Source organism: Halyomorpha halys, unplaced genomic scaffold (genome assembly GCF_000696795.3).
Source record: "Halyomorpha halys isolate HHAL.00 unplaced genomic scaffold, Hhal_1.1 Scaffold34.1, whole genome shotgun sequence".
In the NCBI taxonomy this organism is placed as follows: Eukaryota; Metazoa; Arthropoda; class Insecta; order Hemiptera; family Pentatomidae; genus Halyomorpha; species Halyomorpha halys.
In genome coordinates, this window is record NW_027105031.1 from 475,375 (window position 1) to 482,021 (window position 6,647).

The following is a 6,647-nucleotide window of genomic DNA, read 5'->3' on the forward strand; positions in this document are numbered from 1 at the left end:
TTGGGAGTTTTCTTGTATGAGAAGGTGATGGCGTCTGTTTTTTGTTGATTGATATGAATGTTTATGTCTCGTAGGTTAGTTTGGCTTATAGTGATGTGTGTATTTATTGTTTAGCTTTTACTTCTAGTTCAATACTGTTTTACCCAATGCTTTAGTAGTTTGACTGTTTTTTTTTGTTTTTTTTAATCATTTAGTTATTGTTATTTACAACTGTATAACATATATACAACAAGCAAATTTGCTGTAGGTGATATAGTGAAATGGTACAAACATGTGAAGAATCTACCTATTGATAGAACTCCAATAACATTTCTAGAGGAGAAGATCTCGAACCATCTTCTTTTCAGACGCCTAAAAGAATTATTAGGTAATGAAGGAGAACCCAGGTTAGAAACAAGTTGATTTGCGTGTTTGGGAAGTTTTGCGTCAATATGATTTTTCCAGCTACGTTTTCATTTGAAAGTCACTCCTAAATAAATCACGATTTCTGTTTGTAGCAGAGTTTTAGAGTTTAGCTGTATGTCAATTTTGGACGATTTTTGTTTTCTTCTTAATACTGAGCATATGGTCCATATTTTCTATGTTGAACTCTTATTATAGCGTATTGCGTTGGGCCCAATTCCCCATGAGTTCTAATGTGTGGTTAGTTAGTGCTTGTAATTATGGGAAGAGTTTATTGTTGACTAGGATTAAAATGTCGTCGGCATAAAGGAATGTTTGAACATTTGTTGAAATTTGTAAATTAAAATTTGAGTTTACTAAAATATTCCAAAGCGTTGGTGAAAGGCACGATCCTTGTGGTATACAAATCGTTTAGTATTTCAATAGTTTGTAATTATTTGTCTTGATTAAAAAACTAGGAGATCAACGCAAATATATTCTAGATGTAGTTGTAATGTGAGGGGTTTTGCAATATGATTGGAGGCAAGGCATTATAAAAAAGTTACAGGTATGTCAAGTTTTAGCATAAGACAATTCGATTAGGAATTGAGTGAGAACTTTTTTCCATCTCTGCTTTAATCTTGTAAATTGCCCATACGGTACGTTTTTTAAGGAGCAAATCCGAATCGGTTAGTGTGTACAATGTCTCGTGTCTGCAGTTACTATCTTAGTATATTGTTTGGCATTTTTTCTGACAGTATTGTAACAGGTATAATTTATTCGAATCTCGTTTCGGGATGATAAGTAATTGTCCTTTTTTCCAAGTCTTTGGTATCTTTGTTAGTCAGTTGGTAAATATTTATAATTATGTTGAGATTTTTTTTTGTGGTGTAAAGAAATGAATATATAAATAAATTTAATTTTGCACAATGTTTTGTACAATTGATTTAATTTTGATTGTAATATAAAAAATAAATCAATATGTATTGTAAAAAAAGATATAAGAATAACTGATCTTTTACAAGCAATTTAGGAACCGTGTACACATACCAGCATTATTAGATAATATTTTCACGAAAATATAGTCTATAGTTAATTTTTTTGTAATTGCACCTGTTTGATATTAAATTTGACATTCTATTCCAGATAACGACCGGGGACAGGTATAAAAGTTTCTATCCCAAATTGATTTCTAAAAGACAACGTTATGCAAGGACTAAATCCTGTACAAGTTTCCTTGTAAGGTAACTTCCTTTTTGAAGTAATTTCTTAGTCAACAGAACAATGTTTTTGTTTTGTTTTTCATTTTCTCCTGTACGTAGAAATACATTAATATAATATGTATATACAATTACAGATATACATGGAAATCCTCGTTGCAATGCGTTGCTAAGCCCTAATAAATACTACTGACCTTAAAATATCACTATCTTGCGAGTTATAAGTTCTATGAAATAAACAGTATCTGATGTTTCTAGCCATGACCAATGCAGTATCATATCCAGCAGATCTAGTAATAGCAGATTCTTCCACCTCTTGCGTTTCCAGTTCTGGTTGCAGTAGGATCTGAAGATATTTATCTACGTTATTTTCTTGAGTGGAAGTCGTGATCTTCTGTCCTTCGAAATGAGATATGAAACGTAACATTCCGTTACGCTACCACCATCTACTGCTTAAGGATTCTAATATTTAAAAACTAGAACTGTAATTAGATAGAAAAAAAAAGGAAAGTCAAGTAGGGAATTCACTACAATAATTAGTTAAAAACGGTAACATAATAATGTATTTAGGTTTGTTATGGTATGGCGTTATCTGCTCACATTAGAATAAAACAAATAATATTCCATTAAAATAGAAATATATATAGGATTTTGAAGGAACTATCTCTTCAATTTAAGCTGATGTCGTGCTCTGATGCCAGAAGCATTGCTTTATAACCAATTTGAACATGAATTTGATAATTGAATGACCCATTGAATTGAATGGGCAATTTGAATTTGAACCAATTTGAAGTCTGTTTTTCAAGCGTTTAGGATCATTTAAGAAATATTTAATTAGAAAAGAGTTTGATGGATTTTTTATTAGAAGAATGAAAGTTTAATGAAATTTATTTCAGTTAGCATTAATCAAGAAAATTATAAACCGAAAACACGTTGAATTTCAACACTAACTTAAGCACAACAATTTAACTGCAATTAGGAATATTTTTATCAAGCACTGCGAAACTAAAGTTCTAACAAAAATTTATACCACTTCTATAATAGTTTAATTTATAAGATCCCTTCTCCCCCCCCCTTCCCGGAATCCTTCTAAAAACCCAAAAAAAAATTATAGGAATTAATAAACTAGGTATAGATCATAATTAATCATAGATATTAATTTTTTTTTCTAGCTATTAGAAGGTCTGAGTGAAATACGTGACTGTTGGTTGGGATGATTGTTCTGTAACTTTAATAATTGGAAGTGAGGGAGATCCGCAAGATAGTTGACAATGAAGATGAAGCCCATGTAAAAAAAAAAAAAAATAGTGCGTGAAGAACCATGGCGTATCAATTGAGTGGTAAGTGATAATATAATTCTTGTAGGATGTGTATCACGTATCCATATTCTTTTCATTTTATGTATTATTTTTTCAGATGAACCTGTGAGTACTAATAAAAATCATTTTATGTTCTCAAGCTTAAAAAGCCATGAATTCCATGTATATTTTAAATTTTTTAACATTTCTTTGGAGGTATCTAAAAGAGAAAATCCGTTCTATTTCTTACTTACGACTGTTTTTTAAAAAAAAAAAAAAAACGTTATATCCCTATATCGTTGACCAAGCAGACAACTTGCAGACATATCTCATCTCGATGGTGCAATTCCACAACACTAAATTACTCCTTGAGGTCTGGTAAAACTGGTTTTTATTCATAAGAATTTAAACTATTATTGAATTTATTTATTTGAACACTTCAAGCTAGGCATGTTAACCGTTCCGATTCCCAAAGACCTTAACTATTTAAATTATGGACTAACTATTTAAATGCTAAAACAGGATATTAATATGTAAAGAGACAGAAATAGAATGCAGCGGAATTTTCAATCGCACTGAAATAAAAGATAAATTATGGATGCTTGAATTTCCAGAAGAAAAAAAATACGAATTAATGGAAAAATTCATATAAGTGGTCAATCGTCAAGAATATTGTTAGTTTTTCCTAAAACAAAAAAAATTCTATTAAAGGGTTCCAAACGAGATTGATTTTAATAAAAGTTTAATTAAAGAGAACCCTAGACTCAAAAATGAAAAAAATAATCAATTTATGTTTTATGAATATGAATATGAATATGAAAAATGAAAAATAATCAACTTATTTTTTACCATAAAAAATTCTTAATAGGGTTACGAAAAAGGAAATGGTCGAAAACTGTCATCTGAAACTACAATAGCACTAGAACCAGAGAAAATAATTTATAAAGTTGAAAAAATATGTAACTGACTCGGACGTCAAAAAATTTCCCGTTTTTATTCTGAAAACGTTACATTCAAGTCAACTCGAGAAGGAAAAGGTTCATTAAAATTAAGCTATTTACGTCTAATAGTTCTCTAGATAGAACCTTTTAAAAATCAATATTTCATAAAAATGTACTGAAATATCAGTAGTTAGTTAATTTATTTTGAGAAATCTATATCTCAGGAACTATGTGACGTACAGATGTCTATTATCAATCAAATTGAAGCTAGTTTAATGGACTATAAAGAAGTTTATGACTTTTACCTTCGTAGGAATAGTAGTTTTCATGATATTGGCTAAAATAAATTAATTTATAGTTGTTCGAACAATTAGTTTGATTTATGAAAAACTTTATTTCAGAAACCATTGGACGTAGAGATGTCTGTCTGCACTCAAATTAAAGCTAGTTAAATTTACTATAAAATAGATAATAATGTTTATCTTTTTAGGAGTAGTAGTTTTTATGATATTTGACGAAATAAACTCACAAAATGTTAATTTTCAGTTCTTCGTATTAAATGTTGGATTTTTGAAAAAATATATCTCTAGACTCATTAGACGCTCATATGCTGACACTCAAAATAAAGGAAATTTAGCTGACTATAAAGCAGTTAATGACACTTATCTTCCTAAGGATAGTAGTTTTTATAATATTCACATATGAATAAATAAATAAATTTGGAAAATGGAAATTTGCCCGAACAACTATAAATCAATTTATTTTAGCAAAGTTCATGAAAACTACTACTCCTACAAAAATAAAAGTCATAAACTACTTTATAGCTCATTAAACTGACTTTAATTTGAGTGCTAATAGACATCTGTACGTCACATAGTTCCTGAGATATGGATTTCTCAACATAAATTAACTAACTATTGATATTTCAGTACGTTCCATTCAACTTTTTTATGAAATGTTCCTTTTTAAAAAACTATATCTCGAAAACTATTATAATAATAATTAAAATAGCTCTTTTAGGGCTTAGATTTTAGCAAATTTACTCTACTTTAAATGATGCTCTCTTAGATTTCTCTATTGTTGTTCGTAGTTGTAAAGATATAGAGCTCGGAATAAAAAATTAATTATTTTTAACGTTTAGAAACAGCCACCATTTTTATTCCCCCACCTATACTTGGCAGATTCATCATTTTTGACTAGTAATAATACATAGTTTTCAATTAAGTAATCAAAAATTGGGGTGAAATAATTGACTTTTTTCTTCTCTTGGGCCCTTGTACATCATATTTAATATATATGTTACCAATACCAAGATAAAAAAAGGATTGGTTTTAAGCAGACGACCATCCGTCACGTTGAATATTTTTATAATTTATTCTAAATAACAAGTATTTGTTGAATACGATTTAACAAACATTTCATGGTTAAAATAAATACTATTATTATTAACTCATCGTCAGTAAATTTATCACAATTACTTTGTGTTATCAATTATTCATGGACTTGTTATTTATGATTAAACTAGGTTATCTACGAAATTAAAATAACCCTATATTATTGTATGATATATCGAAATGATTGGATTGTTTTTCTCCTTAGTGGACGCAACCGAACCTAAATTCAAATTCGGCGAAAGACAATCGGATACGGGAGGGTCATGGTACTGTATAAGTTCTTTGAAGCATAAGATAGAGCCAAGGACACGTCCTTATTGAAGTAAATTGATTGAAACCTCAGAGCTTTGTTCAATAAAAGTGTTTTATGGCTGGGTCAAGAATACCATATTACACAATCAAAGTATCTGAAATCAATACTATCTAAAAAGTACCAAAGCCAACACAAAGGAAACAAAACGGCAAAATTCATTCTATTTGAATCAGACAAAAAATAATATGGTATAATATAATATTTTTTTATCGTAAACAATATATAAATATCATTAGATTTAACGGATTTTTCAACAAATAATAATTAATTAAATGTTACTTTTTCTAGGCCAGGGATAATGCAAGCAGGTATATATATATAATAATATACAAAGGTGTACCAAGGATTAAATCTAGTGGGGCAAGCCATGGTCGTTCAGGTTGTGACATTTCAGTACGCAAGAGGCAAATAAAACCAATTTTTTAAGAAAAGTAGATATAATTTTAGCAGTTCTTTAGTTATTACTATGATTAAAAAAAATTATTGAATTACATTAGTATTTTTTTTTCTAGGGGGCAGATACCCTCACCCACTCATCCTCTCTGTACACCACGTATCTCGACATTAATTTTTGAAATAAAATATGTTTGCTTATTTTTGATATTTTGAAAAAAAAATTAGAGATCTTATTAGGGATAGGATTTTTATGTGCTAAAAAATCCGAAATATGTGCTAATAAATTGTCAAATATTTAATTACTAATTAAATACTTAAAAAAAGTTACATAAATATGTATTTATTATATATTATATGAATAATATTTTAAAGAAATTATGTTAAAATACGTACAAAAAAATGTACTTAGAGAAATCATAGCTCTTCAATAACAAGACATTATTAAGTAATTGTAATTAAACTAATTGATTAATAATTACTCAGAATGAATTATGTACAAATTATAAATGGAAATAAAGAATAATCCTTATAAAAAAGAAAAAAAAAACTTTAGAAAAATATTTAAAACTTTGAAAGAAATCAATTATTCAGCAGGGTCAGTTACAAAACTATTGCAGATTAAATGCATTTTTAAATTTTCAAATAAAAATCTTCGTCGGTTTGACCACCGAATAGACTTGTAGCAGCTAAGATCTTTCAATATT

General features: G+C 28.6%; 1 protein-coding gene and 1 long non-coding RNA gene across 5 annotated transcripts in view; one reads left to right on the plus strand and one right to left on the minus strand.

The window, feature by feature from the left end:
* The window catches only part of LOC106686287 (uncharacterized), a 13,569-nt gene extending 7,596 nt beyond the window's left edge, over positions 1-5,973 (plus strand). Inside the window, exons 2-5 of one of the 2 annotated variants that reach the window (XR_010843518.1) lie at positions 1,528-1,625; positions 2,774-2,941; positions 5,440-5,735; positions 5,836-5,973. This is a non-coding gene — a long non-coding RNA (uncharacterized lncRNA). The remainder of the gene's footprint in view (positions 1-1,527; positions 1,626-2,773; positions 2,942-5,439; positions 5,736-5,835) is intronic. The other variant, XR_010843519.1, reaches the window with a different exon arrangement.
* Positions 1-6,647, minus strand: part of mol (dual oxidase maturation factor 1 mol) — a 341,356-nt gene that overhangs the window by 122,101 nt on the left and 212,608 nt on the right. The window lies entirely within an intron of this gene.